Raw genomic sequence first — 14,661 nt, forward strand, 5'->3', positions numbered from 1 at the left:
ACCATTTTGGGTTGCAGGTGAAGGTAATAAACAAATCTGGTTTACCCTTTTTTCTCACAATTGCCATTGCATCCTGGTATAACTGGCACATATACCGCGGTCCTCCTGTAAAAGAGGATGGCAATACAACTCTACGTCTGACAGTGTTGCCCAATACATTATGGACCGCATCAGCTGCGTTTAGCATGTCCATCAATCCTTGATAAACTTCTGCACGTAAAGAAGATTGATTGTTACGTATCCACACCAATCTGGACTCTTCCATACTACTATATGCATCAACAATATATTGTTGCAATAATCTCCCCCCTTGTAGAAGGCACGCACTTGTATCAGGCCTTACCTACAGACGGTACGCATAATACTGTCTCTGTGTCACACAATTTTTCCTTTGTACATCATGTAATGATACGTGAGTAGGAACATCTCTATAAGGAATATATAAATGCCATCCATCCTCCCCTCGGGGAAATAGAAGAACATACATGAGAGACATGTATGATCGATGCAAATTTGATATTCTGGTTATCAATCCATTGCGTCTTAAAAACTGGATGTCTCGATTCCCAACATCAGAATCATCCCCTTGCCCTGACATGATAGCGGCAACCTCGCTAGCTATTGGGACCAAGTACTGTCTTGAGGTTGACCGGCTCTCACAAATTACCATCTTCAAGTTTGCATGTGGATTTCTTCTCAATACTTCCCCCACAGCAACCAGTGCATTGGCATACGGATTGCATTCATGCATCATCCTTTGCAACAATTCCAAAATGCCAAGATTCAAACCAGGCATCCCATCCAAACGGTTTTGCAACTCATGATCTGTATCATGGACATATAATTGTGCAAACCGTGGAAGCTCCTGTCTAGACTCATCAGGTAGCAAACTCCCGACACGATGGTACACTGTGCCATGAATCCGAAAATTATGTATACCCCTATTCCCAGAAAACATTTGATCAACTTGGGCTCCCAATGAGGCAAACGCCATGACACTATTATAGGCTCTTATATTATCCTTAAATGATCTGCTTCTAGCGTCACTTCCATGAAGTAGAACTTTTAAAATCTCTGGTGGATCTTCCAATGGCAACAATGACACACGGCCAACTTTACAACAATACTTTCCCACAACTCGATGCATACTTCTGGTCTCTTGCTTCCACAATTGAGCATGACAAAAACTGCATATGTAGTCCATACCTCCAAGTGAATGAACAACAGGACTATTGAAAACCAATGGATACAAAGATGGGTGCCCTATGTCATCCCTTAATGGAAATCGATGCAAGATAGATAGGATCCCCCTAGACCCTAAACATGCATTCCTATTGCTGCCAACAACATGCTCTCATGCCCTTGACTGCCCATAATCTCTAACTGCATCCAATTGAATTGTTGTACCTATTACTGGAGCATCTATTGTATTTCTTCCCCCAACAACACAATGCTGCACATTCGGTGCACCATCGGGGCAAAAAGTAGATTCTGCTGGCTCTAGAAAGTGAGAATCCATGCTTGCATGTGGCTGCACTCTCACACTTCTAATTGCAGTACAAAAAACATTCCCTTCTCTAAGACTATCAGCAAACTCCGTACTCATACATTCCATAGTTGTACTTGTACCTTGCTTTTTGAGCATTGTTCTCTGCCTAGCAACATTGCGACGTGCCTTACGTGTTGAACGCAATAAACTTCTCTTATCAAGAGAAGTTAAATTATCTACATTCCATTGTACATCATTATGTCCCTGCATTTGATTATGTTGTCTGCAATGAACAACCTCTACAATTGGCTCCATGTGTCTAAAACCTTGTTTTTTCAACATTGTTCTCTGTCTGGCAATACTGCGACGTGCCGTGCGTGTTGAATCCCATAATTTTCTCCTATGACAGCTTGTTTCTTTTGCCATTGTCTGTTTATGAACATAACTATATATATCTTATTCTCTCTCTCTCTCTCTCTCTCTCTCTCTCTCTCTCTCTCTCTCTCTCTCTCTCTCTATATATATATATATATATATATATATATATATATGTAAGGTTTGGGATTTATGGCATATAAGGCAAAGGATTAAATTGTCAATCAAATAAATGGAGTGTACATGGAATCATTTGGTAGAAGTAATGATGCATGCCAAATGGAGTCAACTAATAGAAATATTCATGCATGCTAAATGGAATGCTTGACAATGCAAAATGCAAAAATAGCCTATAACTTCCTATTGTAATTTTGTAGCATGAAGCTTTCACCTTTTCGCTTAAGATATGCATCCATGAAACATATGTAGGTGTAAATGCTTTGTGGGTATGAGTGCATGCACATGAGTGCATAATTGCATGCATATATGTGTAAATTCATGCAAACATATGTATGGAAAGACTCAATGCCATGTATGTAGATGCAACCTAAAGAATATGATGATTAGACATTCTTGTAACATGTATTCTAGTAAATACAAAGATTGGGAACTAAGATGAACAACATAAGGGTGTGCGTACATGAACATGAGCGATATATGTAGGTAAGTTGTGTGTATGTATGTATCTACATGCATGACATACGCTAATATCATAATTAAATATGTACTCAAAAAGAGAGTGCATTAAATAAATGTATCTGAAGGACTTAGATCATTCAAGGTTACTCACATATATTTCACTCATCGAACTTTCTTCCTTACCTTCCATGACATATAACGATACTCCATCAATTGTAGCTCACAGATATCCATGTATTTCTATTTACATTAATTTGACTTACATTGCCACATATATCTAATAAAGATAAGAAAGCTCAAAAAAATTTATTATTGCAATTGAAAACCAAATACAGAAGTTTTGTGTCATAGGCACAAAAGGCTATCCTACTAAATAACTTAAGATTGACCCCAGTATGCAAATAACATAGAAGAACTTTGCGATCCTTTACAAAAAGCAATATAGAAGTCCCAAAACCATCTCAATTTTCATGAGCTGTAATGCGCTCCAACTTACGGCTCATCCTTGCCATCAAGGCTGTTAGCCTCTTCAAACCAATTTTGAATGTTGACACCTCGGTGCACAACAGATCAACTTGCTCTTTTAGCTTGTCAACTTGCAACCTACATCCTCTATCACATACTACTGAGCCTTCTTCACCCCCCCTAAAAGTTGTCGTACATACTGGTTCGTGTCATTTACATTATTCTCAATATGAGCAATCCTCTCAATGAGAGTTTCAGAGGATGCACCCCTACCCTCTGTTACCACTCCATCATTTTCAGGATGGACTTCTCTCCATAAGGATGTTAGATATCTTGTATTCATAGCATTCACATCACCATTATGCTCGCATACATTTTGAATGGACTTCAAAGGATGCGTAATAGAGAGACCATATTGCCTTGAAGATGACAGACACTTCCTTGCATACTTTGTTGCACCGGTGGAAGGTCCCTCCCCTCTAAGACGTTTCATTATAGCAAAAGTGCGATGTTCATGGATGGACTTAGCTGTCTGATTTCTCCCACCACTGGAAGCCCTCGCTCTTGCCGCTCGTTTCATTGCACGAAGGCTTCGTCGTTCACGAAAAGATGACACAACAATGTCAGAAATCGTAGAACTCTCTGCCCTTGCAACTTGTTGCATTGCACACACACTTCGTCGTTCACAAAAGGACGGCACCACAATGCCAAAAATTTCCTCTTCAATGCGGGGAACAATGGCAGAAGTCATCCTTGCAAACTGCGGCCGAAACAAAATAGAAAAACGTTTTTAGGGATGTATATTGACTCAGTTGTCAAACTGCATTAGACGCAAGGCTTTAAAGATTGAGACAAATCCTATACATCTATCAAAGCCTCCTATATTGGATCCTTAATTGATGCTGAACTCCCTATTGAAGAAGGGCATCTCCTTTAAGCTATGATGCAAGCTACACCGTTTTTCAAACGCTTCTTCTACCTCCCATCCTCATCTACAGGGACATTCCCAAGGTCTACATGCCCCCCAACAACGTCCTTCTCCCTCTCACCCCTCTTGACATCCCATTTGGCAACCCAAACTTGCTCTTTGAGCAACATCATGGCTTTCTCATCAACTGCCGCAAACAAACTTTTCAACCCTACTACCTTCCCCACGAATCATCATACACTAAGTCTAATTACCAACACTGCCTAAAATTTATGGAACGCCCACCACCCTTGGCTTTGGACACATCTCTATCTGAACTCCCTATCAAAGATAGAGAGGGAGATTGAGAGAGAGAGAGAGAGATACACACACTCTTTTTTTTGGGTGTGAAACACACACACACAACCAAAGTGGTTTGCATATAATAAAGAATATAAAAGGAAAAATTGTCCAGTTTATCTCTCCTAGCAAACCAATCTAAAGAGGAGAGTGACACCTCCTTGTAACATATATGCAAGTAGAATACAAATATTAGGAAGAGAGAGAGAGAGAGACTCTAACACACTTTAAATAAAAACTGAAATAAAAACTAATTCCATTTTTCTTCTATCGTTTATCTATATATTATTAAAGCAAATGCATATTATACTCTCAAATCACGATGCACTTTTATAGTTTACGAACAAATAGATTACTATGGATGGCTACTCTAAGCTATAAGGAAACTATATAAAACATCATATGGCACACCACTCCATCTTTCATAGCTTTTAAATTTAATTAGCACGAAACTCCCTCCCCAAGCCCCCTCTCTCTCCCAAACTTCCCTCCTCCTCAAGCCCAACACAAATATATGTGTAGACACACCATGACATATGTGGACACATAGGCACACACACACATAGTTGTTCATGCCCAACTAATTTTTCTAACATTATAATAATATATAGAAACACGGGAGGGAAGAGAACCTCTAGAATGCTTGACCAAACCTCCACGAACCTCCCTTCTTGCCCGTATGGGATTTACTGCCTCAAGGAATATACCTTATTATTTCTCACCATTAGCCCCTAACCTATTGCCCTACATTATAACACATTCTCAATGAAGGTTTGCCCTTATAAAGTATAAGAAATGTCGATCATTATTGCCCATTTCATGCATTTTTTTAAAGATATGGCAATATGTCAAACATAGATCCCTCCCCCCCCTCCTCTCCCCCCGAAATAAATGCTTCTCTTTTTGGTTTCTCCTTGTGGTGCAGCTACTCCCGAAGTCTCCATCACCTCTACTCATCATCACCTCTCTCTCTCTCTCTCTCTCTCTCTCTCTCTCTCTCTCCCTCCCGCGTCTCTATATATTATTATAACGAACAACTATGTTTGTGTGTGCCTATGTGTCCGCATATGTCATGGTGTGTCTACACATATATGTGTGTTGGGCCTTTGGGCATGTTTTAGTGTGCACATGGGGTCTATGATGTGTGTCTCTCTCTCTCTCTCTCAAGGAATATACCTTATTATTTCTCATGATTAGCCCCTAACCTATTGCCCTCCATTATAACACATTCACAATGAAGGTTTGCCCTTATAAAGTATAAGAAATGTGGATCATTATAGCCCATTTCATGCATTTTTTTAAAGATATGGCAATATGTCAAACATACATCCCTCCCCCCTCTCATCTCCCCCCGAAATAAATGCTCGACCGGACCTCCACAAACCTCCCTTCTTGCCCCCGTATGGGATTTACTGCCTCAAGGAATATACCTTATTATTTCTCACCATTAGCCCCTAACCTATTGCCCTACATTATAACACATTCTCAATGAAGGTTTGTCCTTATAAAGTATAAGAAATGTCGATCATTATTGCCCATTTCATGCATTTTTTTAAAGATATGGCAATATGTCAAACATACATCCCTCCCCCCCCCCTCTCCCCCGGAAATAAATGCTTCTCTTTTTGTTTCTCCTTGTGGTGCAGCTACTCCCGAACTCTCCATCACCTCTACTCACCATCACCTCTGTCTCTGTCTCTCTGTCTCTCTCTCTCTCTCTCTCCCTCCCGCATCTCTATATATTATTATAACGAATAACTATGTTTGTGTGTGCCTATGTGTCTGCATATGTCATGGTGTGTCTACACATATATGTGTTGGGCCTTTGGGCATGTTTTAGTGTGCACATGGGGTCTATGATATGTCTCTGTCTCTCTCTCAAGGAATATACCTTATTATTTCTCACCATTAGCCCCTAACCTATTGCCCTCCATTATAACACATTCTCAATGAAGGTTTGCCCTTATAAAGTATAAGAAATGTGGATCATTATTGCCCATTTCATGCATTTTTTTAAAGATATGGCAATATGTCAAACATACATCCCCCCCCCCCTCCTCTCCCCCCGAAATAAATGCTTCTCTTTTTGGTTTCTCCCTGTGGTATAGCTACTCCCGAACTCTCCATCACCTCTACTCACCATCACCTCTCTCTCTCCCTCCCGCGTCTCTATATATAAATATTAGTATCTAAAAATGCCATAAATGTTTTTGTTTTAAAAACATTCTTTCATAGCACCACTCCATCTTTCATAGCTTTTAAATTTAATTACCACGAAACTCCCTCCCCAAGCCCCCTCTCTCCCCCAAACCTCCCTCCTCCTCCCCCAAACCTCCAGAATGCTTGACCGAACCTCCACGAACCTCCCTTCTTGCCCGTATGGGATTTACTGCCTCAAGGAATATACCTTATTATTTCTCACCATTAGGCCGGAATAGTATTATAACACATTCTCAATGAAGGTTTGCCCTTATAAAGTATAAGAAATGTGGATCATTATTGCCCATTTCATGCATTTTTTTAAAGATATGGCAATATGTCAAACATACATCCCTCCCCCCCCCCCTCTCCCCCCAAAATAAATGCTTCTCTTTTTTGTTTCTCCCTGTGGTGTAGCTACTCCCGAACTCTCCATCACCTCGACTCACCATCACCTGTCTCTCTCTCTCTCTCTCTCTCTCCCTCCCGCGTCTCTATATATAAATATTAGTATCTAAAAATGCCATAAATGTTTTTGTTTTAAAAACATTCTTTCATAGCACCACTCCATCTTTCATAGCTTTATTATGTTAATTACCACGAAAGTCCCTCCCCAAGCCCCCTCTCTCCCCCAAACCTCCCTCCTCCTCCCCCAAACCTCCAGAATGCTTGACCAAACCTCCACGAACCTCCCTTCTTGCCCGTATGGGATTTACTGCCTCAAGGAATATACCTTATTATTTCTCACCATTAGCCCCTAACCTATTGCCCTACATTATAACACATTCTCAATGAAGGTTTGTCCTTATAAAGTATAAGAAATGTCGATCATTATTGCCCATTTCATGCATTTTTTTAAAGATATGGCAATATGTCAAACATACATCCCTCCCCCCCCTCCTCTCCCCCCGAAAATCTAGAGACCATGCTAAAAAAAAGCCGTTAAAAATATTATTATCTAAAAATGCCATAAATGTTTTTGTTTTAAAAACATATTAAAATCTAGAGAGCATGCTAAAAAAAAGACGTTAAAAATATTAGTATCTAAAAACATATTAAAATCTAAATCTCTCCCTCTCTCTCTCTCCACATTCAAGAACATGTCCACATATTAATGTTTTCATAAGATGTTTTCAAAACAATAAAAACATGTTCTTGAATGTGGAGAGAGAGAGAGAGAGAGAGAGCATGCTAAAAAAAAGACTATGCCTTGTTCCCAAGGAGAGCTCGATCGATTCCGTCCGCTCGAGGCAAGATTCCGTTTGCTGGGGAGGGAGAGTTGGCACTTCAACTGGGCAGCCGTCAATAGGAGCGACCTAGCATATTATCATAAAAAATGTCTTAAATTTCATCTTAAAACATGTTTTCATAACATTAAAAAAATAATTATTATTATTGAATTGCTTTATTAAAAACATCCTAAAAAATAGTATCTTAAAAACATTCGATTTTACTATACATCTCAATGCCATAAATGTTTTTATTTTAAAAACATATTAAAATCTCTCTCTCTCTCTCTCTCTCCACATTCAAGAATATGTCCACATATTAAAAACATGTTTGCTCTCTCTCTCTCTCCCTCTCTCTCTCTCTCTCTCTCTCCACATTCAAGAACAACATGTTTTTAATATGTGGACATGTTCTTGACTGTGGAGAGAGAGAGAGAGAGAGAGAGAGAGAGAGAGAGAGAGCAAACATCCTAAAAAATAGTATCTTAAAAACATTCGATTTTACTATACATCTCAATGCCATAAATGTTTTTGTTTTAAAAACATATTAAAATCTCTCTCTCTCTCTCTCTCTCTCAGTCAAGAACATGTCCACATTCAAGAACATGTTTGCTCTCTCTCTCTCTCTCTCTCTCTCTCTCTCTCCACATTCAAGAACAACATGTTTTCAAAACATTAGAAATATTAATTGCTTCATTAAAAACATCTTAAAAAATAGTATCTTAAAAACATAATAAATTTCTATTTTAGATTAAATTTATTATCTTAAAAACAGATTATAATATTATTATGTTAAATGATTATGGAACTAATATGATCATAAAATATATTAAAAAATTTTATAAAATATATTAAAGCGTTAAAAATATTAGTATCTAAAAAATGCTATTAAAACGTTAAACATATTAAAATCTCTCTCTCTCTCTCTCTTTCACTCTCTCTCTCTCTCTCTCTCTCTCTCTCTCTCTCTCTCTCTCTCTCTCTCTCTCCACATTCAAGACATGTTTATATGTATCTAAAAGTGCCATAAATTTTCTCATTTTGAAAACATATTAAAATCAAAATCTCTCTCTCTCTCTCTCTCTCTCTCTCTCCCTCTCACTCTCTATGTTTTTATCCCTCTCTCTCTCTCTCTACGCTTTTATCCCTATCTCTCTCTCTCTATGTTTTATCCCTATCCCTCTCTCTCTCTCTACATTTTTCTCTAAGGATAAAAACGTAGAGAGAGAGAGCAAAACGTAGATCTCTCTCTCTCTCTCTATGTTTTTATCCCTATCTCTCTCTCTCCCTAGAGCAAAACGTAGAGAGAGAGAGAGAGAGAGTTTTTATTCTAAAAAATTATCCTAAAAACGTAGAGAGTGAGAGAGAGAGAGAGAGAGAGCATGCACTGATGTAAAAAGAAAGACTATGCCTTTTTTCCAATGGAACATAGGAGAGCTTGATTGATTCTGTCCGCTCCAACCAAGATCCCGTCTGTCAAGATGTTAAGAGACTCCAGAAATCTGTCAAGATGTGGAAGGGGACGATCACTGTCAGGCGGGTGTCGGAAGAACAAAGGGCAGGTAGGTGTCGGAAGAACAGAGGTGGCGCGCGTGTTGTCAAGCGCGAGGTGAAACGAAGGGGAGGCGAATCGGAGTTAGAACGAAGGGGAGGCGGGAGTCGGAACGGTGTCAGATGGGAAATTTGGAGGAGGTTCGACAAAAGTGGAGGAGGCTGGAGCGAGAGGCGACTCTGGAGAGAAGGCGGGTGCCCAGGCGGGTTGGCGCATCGCGCAGTCGTTCAAAACCCCGCCGCCATGCATTTACAGCACAGTGCACCTGCAATAGCCGCCAACCCCGGGTCCTCATGAATGATACCGATCCGTGCACCCTCTGTGCACTACCTCCACGCTGGGCCACGCCATGTGGCAACTCGGAGCCTCCCTATCCTCCACGCCGCCATGCCACCTGGTGTTGCTCTCGAAGTTCACGTCATGCCCCCTCTAGTCTGCCCCCACTCTGGCCCACGTAGTGTCTGGCAGTCTGCCTCTGCCATGCATCGATTTTCGCACACGGTGCACATTGCACTGCAGGCTCTGCAAGCTGACGCGATGGCTCTGGAAGACTGCATGTCCCTCGCTGACAGCCCCTCGCATGGTGCCACGTGTGCAGCCAGAGTTACTCCAGCCGTCGCGCCATTTACTCCAGCCTCTGCCACTGACTAATTTGTCTGATTCTGCCCCCCTCTGCTCCGCGCAGTGTCTGGCAGTCTGCTGCCTCTGCCAGACACTGCCTCTGCCAGGCCTTGCTGACAGCCCCTCGCATGGTGGCAACCATTCTATCAACAGGCTGCTTGTCACATTTGCTCAATCAAGTCATTTCATGAATTCTCTCCAACCATCGGCGAGTGATACACGCTCGAAATCACCAGGAACAGGAGGAAGTTCAGCGCACTCAACACAGTGAAAAGCCAGTAAAAGCGGTCTATTCTGCTCGTATTGATGTTCTGCGTGGTCGCCACTCGCCAGACCTCTCTTTCGAACCTACGCGATGCAACCTCCTTGGTTCAGATGCCTCCACCCCTCCCGCGAGCCTCCCTCCTCTCACCGGACCTCCCGCGAGCCTCCCTCCTCTCACGTATGGGATTTACCGCCGTAAGAGATATAAGAGAAGACCCCACCCCCTCCCCTCTCTAAGTCCCTCTAGTTCCTCATTTACCTCCTTCTCTTGCATTTGTTTTTTTCCACTAAAAAAAGGTTAGAAAATAAAATTTAAAAAAACAACATTAAAAGAAAAAAGAAAAAAGATAAATTTAAAAAAAAAAGAAGAGGAAAAGATAGAATTAAAAGGAGTTAAAACAAGGAGCTTAAGGAAAATCGAGGATTAAAGGAATATAAAAGAATAGAGATTAGATAATATTTAAAGGGTAAGAAAAGAAAAAAAAGAAAGTAAAAGATTGATGAGAATTATTTAAAAAAAAAGAGTTAGACATATATGAAGTAGATTGACGAAGCATGGTCGCTTCGCAAAAGAAAAGGGAGAGAAAAGGCAATATAATACTACTATTTAAAAAAAATGGTAGACACTAAGAAAGGCTACAAATCAAGGTGGTGGTACATGAAATAGATTACATCAGAGGAAGCATGAGGGTATGGCTAGGGATATATTCCATGTTCCATGGAAACAGGATGCTAAAACTCTAGGAACAGTGGACATAGTAAGTGATGTATCAACCTAAATAGGTTATGAAGATGGTAAACGAATTTGGAGTAGTTGGAGGAAAGTCAAATGAAGGCTACAAAAGTGACTTGTTAGAATGGAATACTCAATTGCATGGTGATGACAAGGGTCAAACGATTGACCTACTTAAACTCAAGATGAGCATTTAGGACAAAGAATGAATTAATAATGCATTTGCATGTAGGATAATGAAGTGATAAATGCATCTGCATGTAGGATCATATGTAAAAATAGGAAAAATTCAAGAATGGAACATGTGAACAACTATTACTTTGGAAATGTACACAATGGTATCATATAGAGACACTCAATAGGGATTCTTTGGGAAGCATCCATGGTGCCAAGAGTCTTGAAGTTGGAGTACTAGAGATGGTTAAGTCATTCTCTTAGGTTGGGTTGATGAGCCAAGGTAGTACTTGGGATCTTCCCAAGCAAGAGGGTGCTATACATGGCCTAGGTGGTGGATATGTCACCGCTTAGTAAGGTCTGGTGACCTTGAAGAGATCTGAAGTAATTGGTAAGTCATGGATGCATGAATGTGCATGGATCCACAATTAGACTTGGTGGTCTAGAATGAGTACTCAAGCAAGATCTGGTGATCTTGGTCCTGTAAGTTAGGCCTATCTTGTAAGTTTTGGGTCTGATCAACCTAAAACTAATGGTTCCAAACTGGTCACTTGGAACTTAGACCAATGCATGCATCTGAGAGAGATAGAGTAGGAAATGCTATATGTTATTGGGAAGGAAAAGTAGAACAAAAATGGATTCCTACTAACCCTAATGGATAAAGTTGAATGTCCAAAGCAAAGGAGTACATGGACAACACAACATGAAAGATAAGTACTGTCTTTCTAATTGATTTATTTGGTGGAAGTTTATACAAGAACCTAAAGAGTGCTAAAAACCATGAAGTCAAAGAAGAGTACCTAATAGATGAGGACATCTATGCCCCAAGCAAGAGGGCATGTCACGACATGATTTTGTAGTCTAGAATGTATTAGGCTAGCATGATCAAATGTAATAATTAGAAGGTAGGCTAGGTAGGTTTAAATGGCTAAATGCCATATGGATAATGTATTGGATATGTTAATTGATTAATGTAAATGCACTCACACATGTAGGTCCTAGGATAGGAATGGGTAGGAATGCATGGGTGCATTAATAAATGGTAGACATAAAAGAGTCATAGGCTAAGGGTAGAATAATGGGGTATGCTCAAGGGATGGATCCCAAGAGGCAAGAGAGGTTGTGACCTCTCGTATGCATGGAATGTGTGCATGAGGCATTAGGCATTGATATGTGGTTTGTAGATTGCATGACCATAGTAGAGTGGTCAATAGCAAAAGTACACTCACATGGGCACTCCTTCCACCCCATTTGGAGGGCCAATGCTTCTCAACTTATGCATCATTCTTCCACACATGTGCATCCTCCAACTGGTACGTGACTCTGTGTGTGTGTGTGTGAGAGAGAGAGAGAGAGAGAGAGAGAGAGGGAGAAAGAAAGAGAGGTAGAGAGAGAGAGAGAGAGAGAGAGAGAAGTAGAGAGAGACAGAGAGAGAAAGAGAGGAGAGGGGGGGTTTAAGTAGAGAGTAAGAGAGAGAAATTGAGATGAGAGAGATATATATAGAGAGAAGTAGAGAGAGACAGAGCGAGAGAGAGAGAGAGAGAGAGAGAGAACCACACCACAAAGGGGCCAGTAGAGAGAGAGAAAGAGAGGGAGGGGGGGAGGGGGGGGAGAGAGAGAGAGAGAGAGAGAGAGAGAGAGAGAGAGAGAGAGAGTATTGGTGTGTGTGTGTGTGTTTGTGTGTGTAGGAATTGCACTTGTTTAGGAAACAAATAATGTGATTGAAGATTGCACAACAAAATAAGACTCAAATATATACTGTATTTCAAACGACATGTGTCAACCCTATGGGGTTTGCTTGCTCGTACAAAAAAAATGACTCTACTAAGAACCCTATAGACTCTACAGCTAGCTACTTACACAGACTAAGGCACGAAGCCTTTTGACAAAAGGAATGATGATTGGTATGTATTGGTTCTTTGCCATAACAGTTAAGCTTGATAATATTTCTTATGTCTACCACATCTCAGTTCGCTGCCTCGTCCAGAAGATACTTGTGGCCATCCAAGGCATGCCCACGTGTCCACCATGTATTGGATGTGTGTTAGTTACTTGCATGGTCCAATGAGGTTCTCATGCCACCTCGTGTCCATGCTACCACAGCCAACTGACTCCATGCATCACACAATAGTTGGATCCCTTGTGAGGAATCCCCAACATGCCCTCCTGAATCCGAACAAGGGAAAAAAAAAAACGTGTAGAGAAGATGAACATCGGAGTTCATAATCCCTAAACACCTCATGACATCGTAGTCACAATTGTGACACCAGAACAACAAACTTTCACATAACCACTATCACTATTGATTATCGTAGCTCAGACATAACCTTCTTCAAGCATCAAAGCCTTTTCAAAAAATTCAAAATGTCCAGTCCCAGGCAGGTCATCGAAGACCAACCCCGCCATGTGTTCTGGTGGTGTCGAACTTCCAGCAACACAAGCCTTCGTTTTGTGGTGTGTGTGTGTGTGTTTGTGTGTGTAGGAATTGCACTTGTTTAGGAAACAAATAATGTGATTGAAGATTGCACAACAAAATAAGACTCAAATATATACTGTATTTCAAACGACATGTGTCAACCCTATGGGGTTTGCTTGCTCGTACAAAAAAAATGACTCTACTAAGAACCCTATAGACTCTACAGCTAGCTACTTACACAGACTAAGGCACGAAGCCTTTTTGACAAAAGGAATGATGATTGGTATGTATTGGTTCTTTGCCATAACAGTTAAGCTTGATAATATTTCTTATGTCTACCACATCTCAGTTCGCTGCCTCGTCCAGAAGATACTTGTGGCCATCCAAGGCATGCCCACGTGTCCACCATGTATTGGATGTGTGTTAGTTACTTGCATGGTCCAATGAGGTTCTCATGCCACCTCGTGTCCATGCTACCACAGCCAACTGACTCCATGCATCACACAATAGTTGGATCCCTTGTGAGGAATCCCCAACATGCCCTCCTGAATCCGAACAAGGGAAAAAAAAAAACGTGTAGAGAAGATGAACATCGGAGTTCATAATCCCTAAACACCTCATGACATCGTAGTCACAATTGTGACACCAGAACAACAAACTTTCACATAACCACTATCACTGTTGATTATCGTAGCTCAGACATAACCTTCTTCAAGCATCAAAGCCTTTTCAAAAAATTCAAAATGTCCAGTCCCAGGCAGGTCATCGAAGACCAACCCCGCCATGTGTTCTGGTGGTGTCGAACTTCCAGCAACACAAGCCTTCGTTTTGTCCTTTTTTTCACCCATATCTTTCTGCTTCTTCATACAAAACCTTCAATGTGGCAAAAAGATATTCTTCACGCTTATCCTCACTCAATAGCAATCCAACACAATCAATGATATCTGCATCATCATCTAGTCGCAGAATTCGGGCAACTTCATTGTATCAGGCGGGCAAGCTCTTTAGTAGTATTGCTTTCTGATCGTCTTCTTCAACTTTGGACCCAATCTCATGAAGTTGCTTCAAAATTGTTTGCATACGATCCAGAAATGTTGCTAGATTCTCATTATCACTCATGCGCAAATTGTAGAGTTGTTGTTTAGGTTGGCCTTGGAGTGTCACATCTTGACTCCGAATAGGAGCTTCGAGAATTACCTAGTTTGTTGCTACAGTCTTTGTCACATATAAGTGATGGA

The sequence above is a fragment of the Dipteris shenzhenensis genome, chromosome 19 (genome assembly GCF_047967505.1).
Source record: "Dipteris shenzhenensis isolate YYH24624 ecotype China chromosome 19, Dip_SZ_1.0, whole genome shotgun sequence".
In the NCBI taxonomy this organism is placed as follows: Eukaryota; Viridiplantae; Streptophyta; class Polypodiopsida; order Gleicheniales; family Dipteridaceae; genus Dipteris; species Dipteris shenzhenensis.